Below are 18,924 nucleotides of genomic sequence, written 5' to 3' on the forward strand. Positions count from 1 at the left end.
AATACTACTTAATATGTGTAAAATATTCTTAGCTGTGGATGGCATATAGTAGGTACTCCCCTCCCCCTTGTCTGGATTTTTATAATTAGGTCTTTTTGTAGAATAGGATAACCTTCACAGAGGCAAATAACAATGCATTATGCAATTTTGAAACAAGTGTTTTCTTAAAGCATATTCAAATGTACAGAGTCCTGAAGATAAGCTATGGAACTTTAGCTCATGTTTGCCTCCATCATATTTACAGGGCTTGTCATTTTTATTTTTATCGCTTTTAAATCCTGGGACAAGTACAAAACACACACACACACACACACACACACACACACACACACACACACACACACAAACAAAAGCCTTTTTATTACTAAAATCATTTTATGAACAATGGTGAGTCCAGATTTGTTTTAATATGGAAAGGAAGGCCAGGATGGGGCCTCCAATTCAGACTTGCTCTAAGGCAGGACAATGGTCTTTATTTTCCATATAGCCTGACCCCCTCATTTACAGAGGGAAAATCTGAGACTTAGGCAGGAAAATTGACTCCCTCAAGGTCACATACAAGTCATAAGTAATGGAGGTAGGCTATAAATCTAGCCATAGACTTCAAATACAATGTTCTTTTCCACTATGCCTATGCGTTCTTTTTTAACTCCAAATTAAAGATCTGGACATTCCATATACCTTTTCACTTTAAATTTATTGCTCCCTTTGGCTTCCTTCTCTGCTGCAGCATAGAAGTATCAGAGAGACAACCTTAATTCCTTTGATTCATAGCCATAATAGGGAGGATCCTATAATGGCCGCCATGTCTTTGGTGCATCCAGGAACACTATAAATGGTGAATTGAATTGAGTTGAACTGAACCTGTCTGCAGAATCCATAGTCAGTTCTGTGACTGACACAAAATTCTTCTTTCAGGAAGGAGGACAGAGAGACCACAGCTGCCTTTTACCTTTTACATAGCTCCAAGGAAGTTTCAGCCATTAGCAATATCAATAAAGACTGGAAAGACTTTCTACCCAAGACTCAGCAAAGAAAAAAATTTCATAAAAAGCATTCTTTTCTCTGATTATTGACATTTTTTAGGCAGTTCAAGTCAGTCTAGAGCCCACTTTGTTAATAAGTACATCATCACCCTCATAAGCATAGGCAGAGAAATATGATCAATTATACACTCTCAGAGGACAGACTCTGTGTAAATTGGCAGGTGTTTGAGAAAGCTCCAACCCTTTTCAAGGACTCTTCAACATGTTTACAAAGCACAAAAGGCCAGACTTCCAAAAAATGAGAAATAACTTTGCTTATTTAAATATTCTGCATCCAGCAAGGCAGAACAACATGTGGGAGACATAGTTAAGGGCTTCTCACAAGGGCCAGTCCCAACCTTGTTCAACTACCATTTGCATTTAAATATGTTCCTTCAAACTTAGACATCAGAGCCATCTAAGGGAACCACTGGACTGATTTGGAGCTGAGACAAAGGGATGCCAGTGACAACTATAGGTATATCTCTAAGAAAATAGGATTCATTCTTGCCTGCTAGGTTTTTCCATACCATGATTCCCAGAATAAAACCTATTTTCTCCCTCTCCCCTTAAAAGAAAAAATGCTTTAGAAAGGGAGCAAAGCAGCTAGAAACAGGGAGGAGGAGAATTCAATTAGGAGTCAGAAGACCTGGATTTCAATTCTAGCTTTGACACTTTTCAACCCAGTGATTTAAATCACTTACCTTCTCTGCATCTCAGTTTCCTTAGCTGTTGAAAGAAGATGTTGGATGAGAAAATCTGCAAAGTCCTTTACTTTTAAATCCTATGATTAACAAAAGAAATTCTCAGTTTTAGACACAATCAGCTTTTTCCATTATCCTGTGTATGTAGAAAGGCTTGTTTTATTTGGTAGTGTAAATTTTGGAATTTAAAATTTGTTTTCTAAAATTTAAATAATAATAAAAAATTAAATAAATAAATAACAAATAATAATAAAAATTTTTTAATTTAAAAATTCTATTTAAAATAGAATTGGTACTTTTCAATCCTCTTACATACTTATTCTTAATGACAGTTTTTTCTGTGTAGATCTCCAGTCTTGCATTGGGGGAACTCCCTATGGCAAATTCATGGGAAGTGATGGCAAAGGGTCACAAGTGTTGGGAACACATAGACCATAGACTGGTTGTCATGATTCTTGGAGATAACTCCACTATCAATGAGATCACAGATCTGTTGGGATAGCAGAATAACTCTAATTGCCCCAAGTAGACTTTAAGTGCCTTGAGGGAGAAATCATGTCTTACTTATCTTTATACCTTTCTCTTCACCTTACTAGGGCCTCACGTATAAACAGCAATTCTAAATGTTTGGTGAATGAACAAAACTGCCAGTCCCTTTTTTTTTCAAACATAGTCCAACATTATTAATCAAAATTTTAAAAATGGAGGAAGAATACAGTGTGGATCATAGGATATATTTTAAGCAACCTCATTTTCTTACTTTAAAATAGACATTCGAATTAGACTGCCAAAGGAAAGGTCCTTATGATACCTGCTTTGATGATTAAGAACAATTTGCATTAACATGGGAAATTCACAAAGGCAAGACAGGGCCAGTTGAGATCAGGGGAAATTTTGTAAGTCCAAATTGGCAGCACATAGAAATTGATTAGCTATAAGAAGAGGGAGAGAAAAAAAATATAGGATGGCTCCAAGGATACAAAACCAGGGTGAATGGGAGGTAACTAGTGAAATATTGTGGTGAAGTCAAAAAAGCCCTAGACTTTCAAGCTCAAAAGACCCAGGTTTGAATCCCTTTGTCCTTCCTAGCTATGTAACCATGAACAGAGGACTGAACCCTCCCAACCTGTTTATCCTCAATGGTAAGATGAAAACAGATAATAACTGTAACTCCTTCCTCAGAAGTTTGCAAGAATCAAGGGGAAATGCTTTATATACTTTAAGGAATTATGGAAATATAAGTAATTATTAACTCTCAATCAGTAAGTATTGATTATCATGTGCCAGGCATTGTGCTGGGTGTGAAACTGAAGAATGTGAGTGCTATTATTCTTATTTTATATACAAAATGAAATTGAGACTCAGGGAAGGTGAAGTGAGCTGCCCCAGGTCCCACAGTTAGTAAATCAGAGGCAGAATTGAAACCTAATTTCTCAAAATCCAGAGGCTTCCTAGAGAAAGAAGAGACAGAAATTTCCCTTTTCAAGAAATTCTGTTCCCTCAGAAAAGGTAATGGTTTCTATTGGTAGAGTATCCTCTTTTTAAGTCAAGTTCTTAGGATTTGAAATAGGAGAAATGATACAAAGAGGATCACGTGCTAAGCTTGCCAAACTATAAGCAGAAAGGCAGGGTTGAAAGCCCGACAGCTGTAGCCAGACACTTGAAATAGCTGGCACACAAACAGGTTTCCTTGGAAACAGTGGGGCCTTGCACCAGTCTTAACACAAAACAGCAGGCTCCAATAGATGTGCAGTAGATCTAGGGAGGGGTTGGAGAGGAGCAGTGGGACAAAGGATAAAGGCAAACAGAAAAATGTTCTGCAACAATACATCTGTCCAAGGACCTCCCATATCACCATTGATCACTATGCTCCTATGTGATGTTTCTCCCACCCATCATAGACTCTCAGAGCAGGGAGGGATCCTGGCAGCCATCTAGTCCAACCAATATTTGAATGAAAGGGCCCTTTATGCCATTTCCAGCAAATGGTCAGTCACCCTTTCAGGAAAGATCTCCAATAAAGGATAACACACTCTCTCTCCCAAGGCAGTCTTGTACTTGGAATATTCTTGTCAGTATCATAGATCACCTGAGACTAGGACCCTAAGCATACTCTTGAGATTCCAGAATATTATCATATGATGGCTTTACTGGCTCAAAGGCAACTGACCTTTGGTTCCAACAAACAAATGAAGGAACTAACAACAGATATGTAATATGTAAAATAGGACCCTGGTTAATTAAGTAAATTGCTAATGGCACCAAGAATAGAGTCAAAAATTTTGCATCAATATATTTTCATATTTCCCCCTTCAATCCAAGATCATTTTTCTTAGCTTTTTATGTATCCATTTTAGAGTCACAGAACCAAAAAGCTGTGATAATTGTGTTCTGTTTAGAGAAATCTCTAAAAAAAGGAGAATATGGGCATCTTCAATAGGCTAATGGCAAATATTAACAAGAATTTTGCATTAAATTAATAGTTTCACCAGTCTTTGTTCAAACTACATGCTGATGTATGCAAATTCACATAAAAAGATCTGTAAAAAGCAAGACTAGCATTTACTACTTGTCTTGAAATGAGTTTTAGTCATGTTAGTTTAAAGCCCAAAGAGGATGTTACTAATGTATTTTCTGCATCATCAATTTTCTAAGTAATGGTGCACTTACAAAAGATTCTCCAGGACCAGCTAGCTATTACCCTATTGAGCTCCCCTCTTCAGATAGCCCCCTAAAAAAGTGGTCTAAACTCAGTGTCTCCAGTTCTCTCATTCTCTTTTTAACTCTAAAAATCTGGCTCTGATCTTATCATTCAAATAAAATTGCCCTCTCCAAAGTGAATTCTATCAAAGGCTTAAGAACAATTAATACACAAATTATTCTCGAATTTGAGAAAGAAAAACACTCTATTCAACTTCTTTTCTGAGACAAATACAGTCCTATTATGTAAATTATAGAAGTATGTATAAGGTATCATTAAGAAATTTTTTATTTCTTAATTTTATTAAAAGAGGATTTATTGATGCTTTCTGCTTAGATATAATTCAAATCCAGTCCTTAACACATATTAGGTACTTAATAAATTTTTATCAATTCATTTACTGATATAAAAATATCTCCTGATCTACTGAGTCCACCCTTTTAATTTTTAATTTTTAATAAAATTTATTCCCAGGTATCTGTCTCTTCCCTCTCTGAACCACAGAAAGAATTACACAACAAAAAGATACAGCTATATGAATCATTTCTTTCATTTTATTAGTTCTTTTTCTGGAGATGGAAATCCACAAGTTTTTCTTCAAATATTCATTACATTAATAAATATTGATTCAAAATTTTAAATAAAATACTAGAAAGAGGAGAACCTAAAACATATTCAAAATTCATTCATTATGGCTGAAATAGATTTATATCTAGGATGCAGAAATGACTCAACATTAAGAAAACAAATGATTAATAATATTTTTAAAACACAGTTACAACACAATTACAAAAATGAATGTATAAAAACATTCATCGGTATAGAAGGTCCATATCTTTTTCCCTTAGCAAGAATATGGCAGCTATTTGGCACAGTGGGTAGAGCACTAGGCCTGTAGTCAAGAAGACCTGAGTTTAAATCAAGCCTCAGGCACGTTATTACCTGAGTAATCCTGAACAATTGGCTTAATCCTATTTGCCTCAGTTTCCTCATTATTCTTCTGGTTCTGCTCACTTTATTTTGCCTCAGTTCATACAAATCTGGTATTCATGCTAAGTTTGGGGGTCAAAAGATTTGTCAATTGCCTCTTTATACTGTCTTGGTACACAAGGCACATCATCAAATTAGCATGAAATTTTCAAAAGAGCCCTGGACTTCTCAAAAGTTAGATGGCCTGGATTTAAGTCCCAGATTTGACATTTACTAGCAATGTAAATAATAGATAAATTGCTTTATGCCTCTGGGCTTCACTTTCCTGATCTAATGGCACCATCGCAAAAACAAGGAACTTGAGAGGATGGGAAAGGTGTTGAGTTCCATTTCAAACATATTAAGTAAGAGCTGCCAATAGCAGGTCATCAGTATTAGGATATCCAACAAGCAGTTTGTTGTAAGAGAAGACTGGAGTTTAAAAGAGAAGTTAAGGCCAAATATATAGAACTCAGTTATACACAAAGAAGTGGTAATTAAAACCACAGTAGTGGATGAGTTTACCACATAAAAGGAAAAAATGGAAAAGGGCTGATGGCAGAACCTTAAGAGTCACTTAGCCTTCAGAAATGGGAGGAGGAAAAACAAAGTACAACTTCATATCTCTAACTGGACTGGAGGCTTCATGAGTTCAGGGACCATATTATAGCTAAACTTTACATATCCACAAATATCTAGTATACAAAATGATGATTCATAAATTCTTGTTGAAAACAACTCTGAAAGACTTCAGAACTCTGTTTGGTGTAATAATCAGTCCAATATCATTCTTAGGGTATGAAGAAGGTGAAGTCATCCCACCACCTTCCAGAGGAATGATGGGCTCAAAATGCTGGAGGAAATCTACATTTTAAACTTATTTATACTCATACTTTCTGCCCTGTCAACAGCTCTAGGACAGAAGAGCAAGGGCTACATAAATGGGATTAAGTGACTTGCTCAAGATCACACAGATAGGATGTGTCTAAAGCCAGATTTGAAACCAAGTCCTCCTTACTTCAGGCCTGATTTTCTATCCCCTGTGCCACCTAGCTGCCCCAAGACCAGCATGTTTAAACATGGTCACAAGGGGAATTCATTTTGCTAGACTAGCAGAATGTCATAAAAATAGAGATTTGGTAGGGTGGGTAATGGTGGGGTAGGAAAAAATTATTGCTTGTTAATTTTTAAAAATACATGAAATAAATGTTTTCAAATGAATAAATGAATTACCTTAAGATCAATGCAGCTCCATTTTTCTCTTCTTCTTGACAAGTAGACATAGATGAATTTTTAAAGTTTCTATTATAAAGTAGAATTATTCACTAAAGTAACTAACTAGAAACCAAACTGTTCCAATTCCACACACCTGTCAGAAAAAAAGGAAGAAAAATAAAGGGACAAAGCTGGTACTCTCCCAATTAATTAACTGCTACAATAATACAGCAGAAACCTCCTTAAAGTATTTTTCAAGGGTCAAACATCCAAAAAACTAGGGAAAGTTATTTCAACTCAATGAAAAAATCTCTACAGAACACTTACTATGTAGCCAGCACTGTGCAAAATTTAAGGGAAATTAATAGAGCAGTAGAAAGGAATATAGAAAATGAAGAAAAAACATCCTATATAACCTTAAGGACTTTGTGATTGAATTAGAGAAATGAGTCTTACATAAACTACTGCTCCTAATGGATGGGGAAATTTCAATGGATAACAGAAAGAAGGCTAAACTACTAGATTCTAATTTCACATAGAAGAAGTGATCAGGAGAACTTTCTGTTCTTCCTTAATACATGTTTCTCTTCCTTTCAACAAGAAGAATTTCCAGATTGTGAAAAACAAATATACACAGTTGATTCAGAAATTTGTTTTGCTTTGCTATAAGGGTTTAGTTTTTCTTTTTTTCCGTGGGGAAGGGAAAGATGGAAGGGGGGAGAAAATCTTGTTAATTGAAAGAAAAAAATTAATTGATGCTACTCACATCAATCTGTGGTGTCAGACCAACACCAATCAAATGCTTTATTGGGAGGAGTGGATGCCTATGCAGGTGAGTCTAATTGATTTCTCACCCCTGAGGAAAACTACACCCAAACACACACACAGAGACACTACAGGGGTAATCTCCCTCTCCAGAATCAGATACACATTAGTGGTGCATGGGGTGAAAGTGATGGACCTGGAGTGAATTCAAATTTGACCCCAAATATTTTCTAGTTATTTAACCCTAGGCAAGTCACTTGACCTTCCTCAGCCTTAGTTTCCTCTTCTGCGAAATAGGGAAAATAAGAGTAGCTACCTCTCAAGGATTGTGAGAATCAAATGAGGTAAACTGCATGAAGCACTTAGCAAACTTTAGAATGCTATATAAATGCTAATTATTATTCTTATATCCCTAATACATTAGTCCATGAGAAAGAATGGGCATACTCCTCACAGAATAACAAAATTTTATGAGCTTGAAGGAACCTCAGTGATCACGTAGACCAATCTACAATATTCCCAAAGAAATGCACAGGATAACATACCCTACCACTGGTCCTGAACCTTGTGCTTGAGAAGCCCCAAGAAGGAAAGATCTTACTATTCCTGCTTGTTGGCAAATTATTCCTGACTTCAAGCCTCAATTGGCCTCTGCATCTTGTTCTGCCCTCTGGAGACAAGCATAACAAAGCCACTCTCTCTTCCTCATGACAGCTCTTGAAATACTGAAAGAAAGCTATTATGTCTTGCCTGAGTCTTCTCTTCTCCACACTCAACATCCTTGGTTCTTTCAGCTGTTCTTCATATGACTTGGACTCCACAGTCTTCACCATCTTGGATGCCCTCCTCTGTCTACTGTCCAGCTTATCAAAGTCTTTCCTAAAATCAGGCACCAGAACCAAAGAGAGTACTCCAAATGGGTTCTGACCAAGGCAGAGTGCAGAGAGGCTCCTTATACCTGGAAGCTATGCCTCTCAATGCAGCCAATACACATTCAGCTGCCACATCATAATACTAGCAGTTACTGAGCTTATAGTCCACTAGAAATCCCAGGTCTTTTTCAAACAATTATTATCTGGCCATGCCACCCTCACCTTGTACTTAGGAAGTTGATTTTTTGAACTCAAGTAAAGGATCTTGTGTCAAGGAAGCTCATCCCCTCCCCCTCCTGAGTAACTTTATCTGTCTACCAAACATTCCTGACATACCACAGTTGTTCCAGGGTTGCTTTGGTGTACCTTCTGTATGTGAATAAAAGTTAAAATTTGGGGCAGAATCCAGAGAACCTCAGAGGAATCTGGAGAACCACGAGGAGAAGAGACTGAGCAGGCAGGTGAGGGGGAATGAGGAAGAGACTGGCAGGCTAGGAACCATGTGGTCAGGTTACTAATAGGAACATTGTCTACCCTTCCAATAAACTTCATAAATATATATATATATATACATATACATATGGGTAGAAATATTATTTTTTAATTATCACAACTTTAAATTTGTCTCTGCTGAATTTAACCTTATTAGATTCCATGCCTCAGTTTCCTAATCTAAAAATAAAGAAATTGGATTAGATAGCTTCTCAGGTGTCTTCCACCTCTAGAACAATATTCCCATGATCTGCAAATTTGGTGAATTCCATTTATTCCAATCAATGGAAAAAACGTGAAATATACCTGTATGCTCCTCCATATCTCTAGAAAAGGACACTCAACTGTGTCAACAGAGTACACTACAAATTTATGTTGCTCCATATCATCTACTACTAATGAATATTACTGAATGGATGTCCAACTGATATTTCAAACTCATTTCTTTGGCTTTTACATAGGCTTTGCCCCCATCCCTGACCTACATTCCTTCTTCACTTTTGCCTCACAGAATCACTACCTTCCTTCACAGTTCAGGTCAGGCACCACTTCCTAAGGAAAACCTTCCCTGAACATTCCAGGTCTTAGTGCCTTCTCACCTCCAATCACTACAAATATATTTATATGAATTAGACATTAAGGGTGACATCATAAGTAAAAAAGTGAACCATGAAGTTCTATGGATAGGGGAAGCATTTGTGATCAAACAAGAGTTAGAGAGGTTCATGGGAGGTAAAATGGATAATTTTGATTGTATGCAATTAAAATTTTTTCACAAATTAAGCCAATACAATTAAAATTAAAAGAAAAGCAGGAAATTGGGGGGGCAATTGTTATAATAAATTTCTTTCATGAGGATCTCATTATTAAAAAGCATAAGTAACTAAGAGTCAAATTTATAAGAATAAAAGCCTCTACCCAATTAATAAATGGTCAAAGAATATGAATAAGCAATTGTTAGAGGGAAAAAATCCAACCTATTAAAAATGCTCTAAAATACTAATGACCAAAAAATGCACAAAACTAAAGTACCATTCCAAATCCATCAAATTGGCCAATATGATAAAAAGGGAAAATGAAAAATGTTGGATGGAATGTTATAAAAACAGGTACTTTAATGCACTACAGGGAGGTTGGGAGGACTGTGAACCGGTCCAATCATTCTGGAAATCAATTTGGAAATATACACAAAAAGGTATTAAATAATGTATACTCTTTTAACCAGCAATGCTGCTACAGTCTATACATAAAAGGGATTAAAAAAGGGGGAGAGGAAGAGGAAGAAAAGAACAAGATGATGAGGAAGAAGAACAAGAGAAAGATAAGAAGGAGAAGGAAAAGGGGAGGAAGAAAATAAAGAAGAGAAACAAGAAGAGGAGGGAGAGGAGGAAGAAGAACATGAAGAGGAAGAAGATGGAGAAAGAGGAAGAGAAGAAGAGGAGGAGGAGGAAGAAAATAAAGAACAAAAAGAAGAGAAATAATAACAAGAAGAGGAGGAAGAATAAGAGGAAGAAGAACAAGAGTGTGAAGAGGAGGAAGAGGAAGAAAAAGAAGAAGAAAGAGGAGGAGGAGGCAAAGAAGGAGAAAAAGGAGAAGTATCACCCATGTGTACAAAAATATTTACAGCATCTCTCTTATTGTGCTGGCAACAAATCAGAAACTGAGGAGGAGGGTTCCATTGATTGGAGAATGGTTAAACAAGTTATACTATATGAAGGGAAGCAGGGGAAAAGGGAAAGGAGAAAAGAATTATATAATTAGGATAAAAACAGGAGAGAAAAAGTAACAAATAAACAAAACCACAAAGAGAGAACAACAGGAAGATATCCAGGATAAGGGGAAGAGAGTTGATGGGAATATCACCATTTTTCAAAAGATTAAGGTAAAGCAAATGAAGAAACATAGTACTGTATTTATAGCAGAAGTGAGAAATCGTAACTTGAAAAAAATCTCAACATTGGAGATACAGGAAAATATAAACCTAACTCTTGTAACTCTAGAAGTGAAGAGATAAAACAACTCAATAAAATGAAAAAGAATGATCAACATGATAAGAAGACAAAAATCCAACAATCTGTTCCTTATAAGTTAATTTTTAAAAAATATATGCAAAACAAAATTGAATTGGTGAAAAAATATTTACTATGCATTCGGTGAGTCCAAAAAAGGCACTTGTAATCATATTATCTGACAAAGCAAAATCAAATATTTAAAAAATAAAAAGGAATAAGCAAGGAAACTACATAATGATGAAAGTAATTATACACAACAAACAAGGAAACTATTATAAATATCAGCAATACAGTTTTATGCTCCAAATGTCCTAGCATCCAATTTCATAAAGGAAATACTATCTGAGCTTCAAGAACACATAGACAGTAACACAATAGTGAAAGAGGACTTCAGTAATATCTCACTTTTGGAAAAACCTAACAGAAATATAAACAAAAGAGAAACTATGGGACTGAACAAATTGCAAGAGAAACCATAACTAAAAGACCAGTGGGACATTTTCTAAAATACGACTTCAAATGGATATATGTATTTCTCAACAACTAATGGAACTTTTAGAAAAACTGACTGCACTTCACACACAGATACTGCAAACAAAAAACACAGAAAGGCAGAAATAGTAAATATATCCCTTATAGACCACAAAGAAGAAAAAGACGGTCATTGGTTCAGGGACAACAAACAAGTGACACAGACCCAAATGAAGACTTAATAATAAAATCCCAAATAATGAAAGAATCAAAAAATAAATCATGAAAACAATTAGTAATTATGTGAAAGAAAATTATAATAATGGTACAATAAACAAAAATCTCTGGGATGCAGCTAAAGCAGGCCTTTAGGGAAAAATCAGATCCCCATAAATATACATTAGGAAAATGAACAAAGAAAGGATTAATGTACTGAATATGCTTTTTAAAAATCTTTTTTTTAAAGAGGGCCAACAAATAAATAAACCTAAAATAAGCACCAAAAAGAGATATTAAAAATGAGAAGAAAAGAAGTTTGATCAGAAATGAAAATCAGTAGAAAGGATAAATATAACAGAAATCTGGTTCTTTGAAAAGAGTGATAAAATTAACAAATCTTTGGTCTATTTTTAAAGAAGAAAGCAGAAAAACAATAACATAGCAAATGCGTAAAGTGAAATCTCAACAAAACCAGAAGAAATAAAACAAAAATATCAGAATATGTTATATACAGTTATAGGCTAACAAAACTGAACCAAAAAAATTAGAGGAATACCTTCAAAAATATTAAGTACCCAACCTATCAGAAGAACAAAGAGATTTTAAATAACCCAATATGAGAAAAGGAAATAAATCCAGCTATAAAGGAACTACCACAGGAAGAAACAACTTCTTTGTTCTAATGGATTCACAGAATAATTAGTGCCAATACTTAACAAATTATTCTCAAATATTGATAAAAGGATTCTTGAGAGGTGTTTCCTTTATGAGACAAATATAGTCCTAGCACCTAAAAGTGGGAAAGAAAAAACATAGAAGGGAAACTAGATGGCAATATCATTCATTAATATTGACTCCATTTTTTTAAACAAAACCCTATCAAAAAAATTAAAAATCATTCATTAAAAACAAGTAAGATTTACACTAAGTATAAAAGGATGGCTCAGAATTAAGAAAATAATCAACACACTTTATCATATTAAAAATAATAAAAACATCTAAAATCACATGATTATCTCAATAGATACAAAAAAGCCTTTGACAAACTATGGTACTAATTTAAGCTAAAAGCAATGAAACCACACAAAGCTTTGGAATAAAGGGACCTTTCCTCATGTCATTAAAAGTATCTATCTAAAATAAAAAGCAAGCACCATATGCAATCGGGGAACATTAAAACCTTTTTCATTAAATACAGGAGTAAAGCAAGGATGCCTAGTCTGCCCCACTATTATTTGATATAGTTCTTGAATTTCTAGCAACAACAAGAGAAAAGAATTAATGGGATAAACATGAGTAAGGAGATAAAATCCCTCTTTCCTAATGATATGATGGTATACTTGGAAAATCCCAGAGAAGCAACAAATATTCTAACTGAATCAAGTTAAAAATTGAAGGCTACAAAATGAAAACTCAAAATCTCAAAATTTCTATATAATGCTAACAATATAAAAAGCAACAATAGAAAGGGAAAGTCTAGGTTTTAGGGAATAGCATCTCAAAGTACACAACAGACTTCTATAGATTCAATTACAAAGTTCTTTTAAAAATGAAGAATAACAAATAATTAGAGGAAAATTCAGTATTTATGACTGTCATGTCAATATAATAAAAATTGAAATACTGCCAAATTAATTTCCTTTTTAATGCCATAGCAATCAAATTAAAGAATGTATTTTCTAGAACCTGATAGAAAAGCAAAATTCATTTAGAAAAACAAAAGACCTATAATATCAAGGGAAATAAAAAAGAAATGAGGATAATAACAGCTGTAGTCTGTCATTTATATAGGACTTACTATACACCAGTGCTAAGTGCTTTATACTTATTATCTCATCACAACAACCCTGGGAGGTAGGCACATACTATTATTATCTCATTTTGCAAATAAGGAGAATGGGGCATACAGAGCTTAAGTGACTTGCCCATGGTCACACAGCAAACATATGTCTGAGGCCAAATTTGAACTTCTTGACCCTAAAGCCAGCACTCTATCCAATGCACCAACCAAAAGACAAATGAAGAGGAAAATAAAGGGGTACATGGGGAAGAGCATTTCCAGACATCAAACTATTATAAAGTAGCAGTCACCAAAACCATCAAGGACATTAGTTAAAATATGAAAAAAATAGAGATCAATAGAACAAACTAGGTGGGAGAATCAGAAACAATAGAGCTCAATAATCTAGTGTTTGATAAAGTAGAAGTCATGATATGACTAGAGGAAAACCCTTTTATTTTATTAATAAATTGCTGCAAAAATAAAAAGCAGTCTGAGAGAAGTTAGGTTTAGAGCAGCACCTTACATCATATACCACAATACATCCTAAATGGATACATGGCTTTAATATTAAAGATCATACTATTGAGAAATGAACAAGGGGGCAGCTTGTTGTCTCAGTGGAGCCATGGCTAGAGACAGGAAGTCCTGGGTTCAAATCTGCCTTCAGACACTTCCTAGCTGTATGACCCTGGAAAAGTCATTTATCACCCATTGCCTAGCCCTTACCACTCTTCTACCTTAGAACCAATACTCAGTAGTAATTCTAAGATGGAAGGTAAGGGTTTAAAAATTTAACCAAAGAAATAGATCATATATCTCATAGCCCTGAGTAGGAGAGGTAGTCTTAATTAACAAGAGATAAAACAATTACAAAAAAATAGATGACTCATTATGTGAACTTGAAAAGCGGCTGCACAGACAGCATTCACACATCTAGAATAAGAAAAATCTCCACATATAAAGGTTTGGTATTTAAGATATAGAAACTAATAGCCATTCCCCAGTAGATAAGTGATCAAAGGATATGAACAGTTCTCAACAGCATTGCAAAGTATTCAGAACCACATATAAGAAATGCTCCAAATCACTAATAATAAGAGAAATAGAAAACAAAACAAACCTGAACCTCCACCTCCCACACCAAAATTGGCAAAAATGACCAAAATGGCAACAGTCAGTGATGGAAAGCTAATGAAGTGAAAGGCACACTAATACATTGTCAGTGGATCTGAGAAATGGTACAACCTTTTTAAAAACAGAATTAGGCAAATAAAGTGACTAAAATGTCCATACCCTTGGAACCAGAGACTATACTACTGGGGATTATATGCCAAGTAGCCATCAATAAGAAGAAAGTCCTTACATACTCCATAATGTTTATAGTAGCACTTTTAACTACAAAGAATTAGGAACAAAGTAGATGCCCAACAATTGAGAGATGACAAAACAAATTGTGGCAAATGACCATAATGGAATATTACTGGGCTGTAGGAAATGATGTACATGATGAATAAAAAAAGCATGGAAACATCTATGTGAATGGATGATGCAGAGGGAAGTAAACAGAATCAAAATAAAATTTCAAAAGAGAAGTCACTTTACTTTCCTGGGCCTCAGTTTCTTCATGTAAATGTAGGTGGGGCTAGACTTCTGGAGAACCTTCCAGTTCTAGATACACATGTCAGCTCCTTTTGCTATTCCTTTTGGCAGGCCTCAGTCTCCCTTTATGTCAAGTGAGAGGGTAGGATCCAGAGAGTGTTGAATTTCCCTTTTGTTTGGCAGGAAGCCTTCTGATCCCCCTACCTCCCAGTGTACTCTGCTGTAAGGGTACCTTCTATACCTGCTATATCCCTCCCCATCCCCCCACTTAGAATATAAGGTCCCTGAAGCTAGGTGCTGCTTTTGCTTGGCATCCCTAGCATAGCCTCCAGCACCAAGGGACAGAGAATGAACTTCCAGTGCAAGTCTCTGCAATTTATGGACTTAGACTCTCAAGACATAGAGAACTGCCTAAAGTACAGAGGAGTTAACTGGCTTGCACTGGGTCACACCCTCAGTAGGGGCCAGAGAAGGAACTAGTACAAAGGGCTTCCTCACTCTAAAGCCAGTTGTCTGTCCACCATCCAATAGTGCATCAATACATTTGTTTTGAGTGAACGATTAACTGAAACTCAGATCTCCTGACTTCCAAACCAGAGGCTTTTCACCTAGAGTTGGGGGTAGGGGGTGAGGGCAAGGAGGGCGGGGGTAGGGGTACACACAACCTGCAAGCGAGGCAGAGGGCTTTAGATTAGATCCAGTAGGAAAGAGTGGCCTGGATGACTCAGGATCATTCCTCTGAGTACACTGGGTGACAGCATTCAGTACACTGGACAGCTCCCTGCCTGGGTGCTCTTTCTCACTGAGCCACCAAATGCCCTCTCTGCATGTTCCACCCTCTTTAACTCTGGCTGATAAGGGACTTTGAAGCTGAACAGAGAGAAAACTGGCTCCTGATAATAACTTCCTCTCTGCAAAATCTGCCCCTTTTAAAAATAGAAAACATTGAAAGAACCTTTTCATACCCAGTTCAAATGTGACTGAGTACATGTTCAATTTCAAACAGTGAAGTGTCAGGCAGTAAATATTTTTGTAATGTAGCCACTTAAATGGAAATCATAGCAAGTGTCACTAAGAAGTAAAGAATGAAACCTTAGCAGAAAAGTAGGAGGCTGGAGGAACCTTGCTGGAGGAACAGCAACAGCACCCAAGTCTAGATCTGAGAGAATCCTCAGAAGCCCTGGGGTCTAATCCCCTCATATGACTGAGGGAAAAACAAAGGGCCAAGGGAAGGTGGGGGGGGGGCTTAGCCAAATAAGAACCTAGCTTTCATGTTGGCAGGGAAGCAAACAGGCACTGTGGTCAAACCCTTTTATTTACAGGTAGGTAGACTGAGACCTAGCCAGAGGAATAACTAAATGAAATCAGACCCATGCTTATTAGTCTTCATCTAGTGCAATTTCCTCTTTGTAGGAGGGAAAATAAATCTGCATAATAGGAGAGTAAGTGTAGAGGAAAAGGGCCAAAAGAGCCATTTGGGCAACCCTTCAGTAGTTTGGGTGAGCAAAGTGACACCCAGACAGGGAAAACGACTAATCAGATCCTGGCTCTAGAGCTAAGGAAAACCTCAGAAACCATCTAGTAAAAAAACCCTTCATTTTACTGAGGAAGAGCCTGAGGCCCAGGGAAGGGCAATAAATATGTCTTACCAAGGAACCTGGAACAAAAGCTGCAAGGAACCCTGGAAGCCATTTTGTTTGACACCTTCATTTTACAGCTGAGCAGTGGGAAAACCAGGGAGAGGCAATTCTTATGTATAATCAAGGAAGCCTGCAGATCTCAGGCTAGCAGGGACCCTGAAAGCCCTTTTGTTCAACCCTTCCTTTTACAGGCTAGGAAAATGAGGCTGGGGAGAATCAAGGAACATGCTTAACCCAGGAACCTGGATCAAAAACTGGGAAGGTCCCTGGAGGCCATTTTGTTCAACCCCTTCTTTTTACAGATGAGCAAAACAGGACCCAGGAAGGGAATTGACTTTGAAGAATAGGAGCCAGAAGGGACCCTTATAAGGCATCATTGAGTCCATCCCCTTCCTTTTACAGGGGAGGAAATCATCCCCAAGGGGAGTAAAAGGTCTGAGTATAGCCTGAATCTCCAGCCAGAAGTGGCCTCGGAAGCCATTTTGTCCAAGCCCTTCATTTTACAGACAAGCAAAATGAGACCCTGGGAGGGACAATGACAAAGCATCTTTGTAGCCTTCAAAAGGGACCTTGGACCCCTTTTGCTCCAACATTATCATTTTTCAGATAAGGAAACTGAGGCTGAAGGTAAGGAAATACTTTAAGATAGTGTAAGTCTCACAAGAGCTAAAAGGGACCAAATATACTATCCATTTCAATCCCCTCATTTTCCAAATAAGGATATCAAGACCCAGGAATGTAAAATGATTCAGAACATAAGGAGGCTACAGCTGGTGCTTGAAGAGATTTCAGACACCATCTAGCCCACCTCCTTTCTTTTACAGATGAGGAAATGGAGGCCCAACAAGGGGAAGTGACTTACCATAACATGGACTTAGAGCTAGAGCTGAAAGGGACCTCTGAGGCTATCTAGGCCAACCCTCTGATTTTCCAGAGCAGGGAGGTTATGTGGCAATGCATAATAGGAGTTTAAACCTTAGACCCAGGTAAGCCAAACCTTTTACTTCAGACATAAGAAAACCAAGGGCCCTGGTGAAGCTCTTTAAGATAATAGTCTAGATTTGGAGCTGAAAGTGACCCCAGAAGCCATCTCATCTCTTAGGATTCCAGATGAGGAAAATGAGATCCCGACTTAGAATATTAAAACTGCACATCTAGAACTGGAAGAGGCCGTCCAGTCCAATTTACTCATTTTACAAAGGAAATCAAGGCTCAGGGAGCTGACATGACTTGCTAGACTCTCCCTCCCTTTCAAGACCACTCGTTGGCTATGTTACTACAGCTGTCATTCAGTTCAGTTATGGATAAATTCAATGGCTTCTTTGATCCCTTCCAACTCTCAATCTCCCCAAGTCTTTTCAGACATGGATGGGTTGCAATGAATGAAATCAGTGACCCATCTATGTCCTGGGATCACATTAAATGGAGGGCTTTTTAGAAAAATAGGGAAATGGGAGCGGGGAGGGAAGCTTTAAAGGCTTTGTGCAAAGCCTGAGCCTTACCTTTGAATCATCTTCATGGAATATGCCACTGGGAGCGGGAGCATCTTCGGGAGCCTCACAGGCGCATCGAGTTCCCCCAATCAGGAAGGTGCTGGGGATGAGAAAACCAAATTTTGGCTTCTGCTCCACAGCCTACACCTCCTTTGTAGAGATCATCCAGCAAAAAGGGCGGGGAAGGCTGAAGCAGCCGCCCTGAGCAAGAGCATTTCCTATGGCTGATGCTGCCCTCTAAAGGTTGCTAGAAAGATAGAGCCTTGAACAAAGGAAGGGGAGAGGGCTGTGCATAAGGAGCCCTAGGATGAGCCACAGCCCTGAATCTGTGCATCCACAGCCCTTCTGACAAGCAGCAGGAAGGAAGCTTCCATTTTGGACCTCACTGAACCAGAGATACCTCAATTCCCTTCCCAGGTAGAGTAATCATCTAGGAATTACATTGGCCTGGCAAAGAGTGAGAGCCAAGGATCCCTCCCTTGGCAGAGTCGGGTTGGATGAGCTGATGAATCATCCCTAGGATTCTCTTCTGTGTCATTTTGTCCTGCAAAATGGCTTCCCTTCCTCCCAAACCAGCTCAGCCTTCCACCACCACCCCCCACCCAGGTCACCCTCTTTGAGGCCAAAGCTTTCAACAGCTTTCTCTGCACCTTGCCTTGAGAATTATGTAATCCTAGAGCTATGGCTCTGAGGAGGCCATCTAATCCAACCTTTTCCTTTTACAAAGGAAGAAAGTGAGGCCCAGGGAGGTGAATTCCCACTGGATCCTAGGTCTACAGCTCAAAGGGACCTTGGAGGCCATCTAGTCTAAGCCCTGCTCATGTTACAGAGAAGGAAACTAAAGCCCTGGGAAGTTTACTTGACCAAGGTCATACATAGGATCACAGATGTGAAGTTAGCAAGGAGTGAAGATGTCAACTAGCCCACCCCCTTCATTTTGCATAGAAAGATACTAAGAGCCATG

General features: G+C 37.5%; 1 long non-coding RNA gene across 1 annotated transcript in view; it reads right to left on the reverse strand.

The window, feature by feature from the left end:
- The window catches only part of LOC130453523 (uncharacterized), a 29,986-nt gene extending 11,163 nt beyond the window's left edge, over positions 1–18,823 (reverse strand). Inside the window, exons 1-3 of the long non-coding RNA XR_001625852.2 lie at positions 17,970–18,823; positions 6,633–6,768; positions 1,730–1,809 (exon numbers count right to left, since the gene is read on the reverse strand). This is a non-coding gene — a long non-coding RNA (uncharacterized LOC130453523). The remainder of the gene's footprint in view (positions 1–1,729; positions 1,810–6,632; positions 6,769–17,969) is intronic.
- Positions 18,824–18,924: the final 101 nt, after the last annotated feature.

The sequence above is a fragment of the Monodelphis domestica genome, chromosome X (assembly GCF_027887165.1).
Source record: "Monodelphis domestica isolate mMonDom1 chromosome X, mMonDom1.pri, whole genome shotgun sequence".
Lineage (NCBI taxonomy): Eukaryota > Metazoa > Chordata > Mammalia > Didelphimorphia > Didelphidae > Monodelphis > Monodelphis domestica.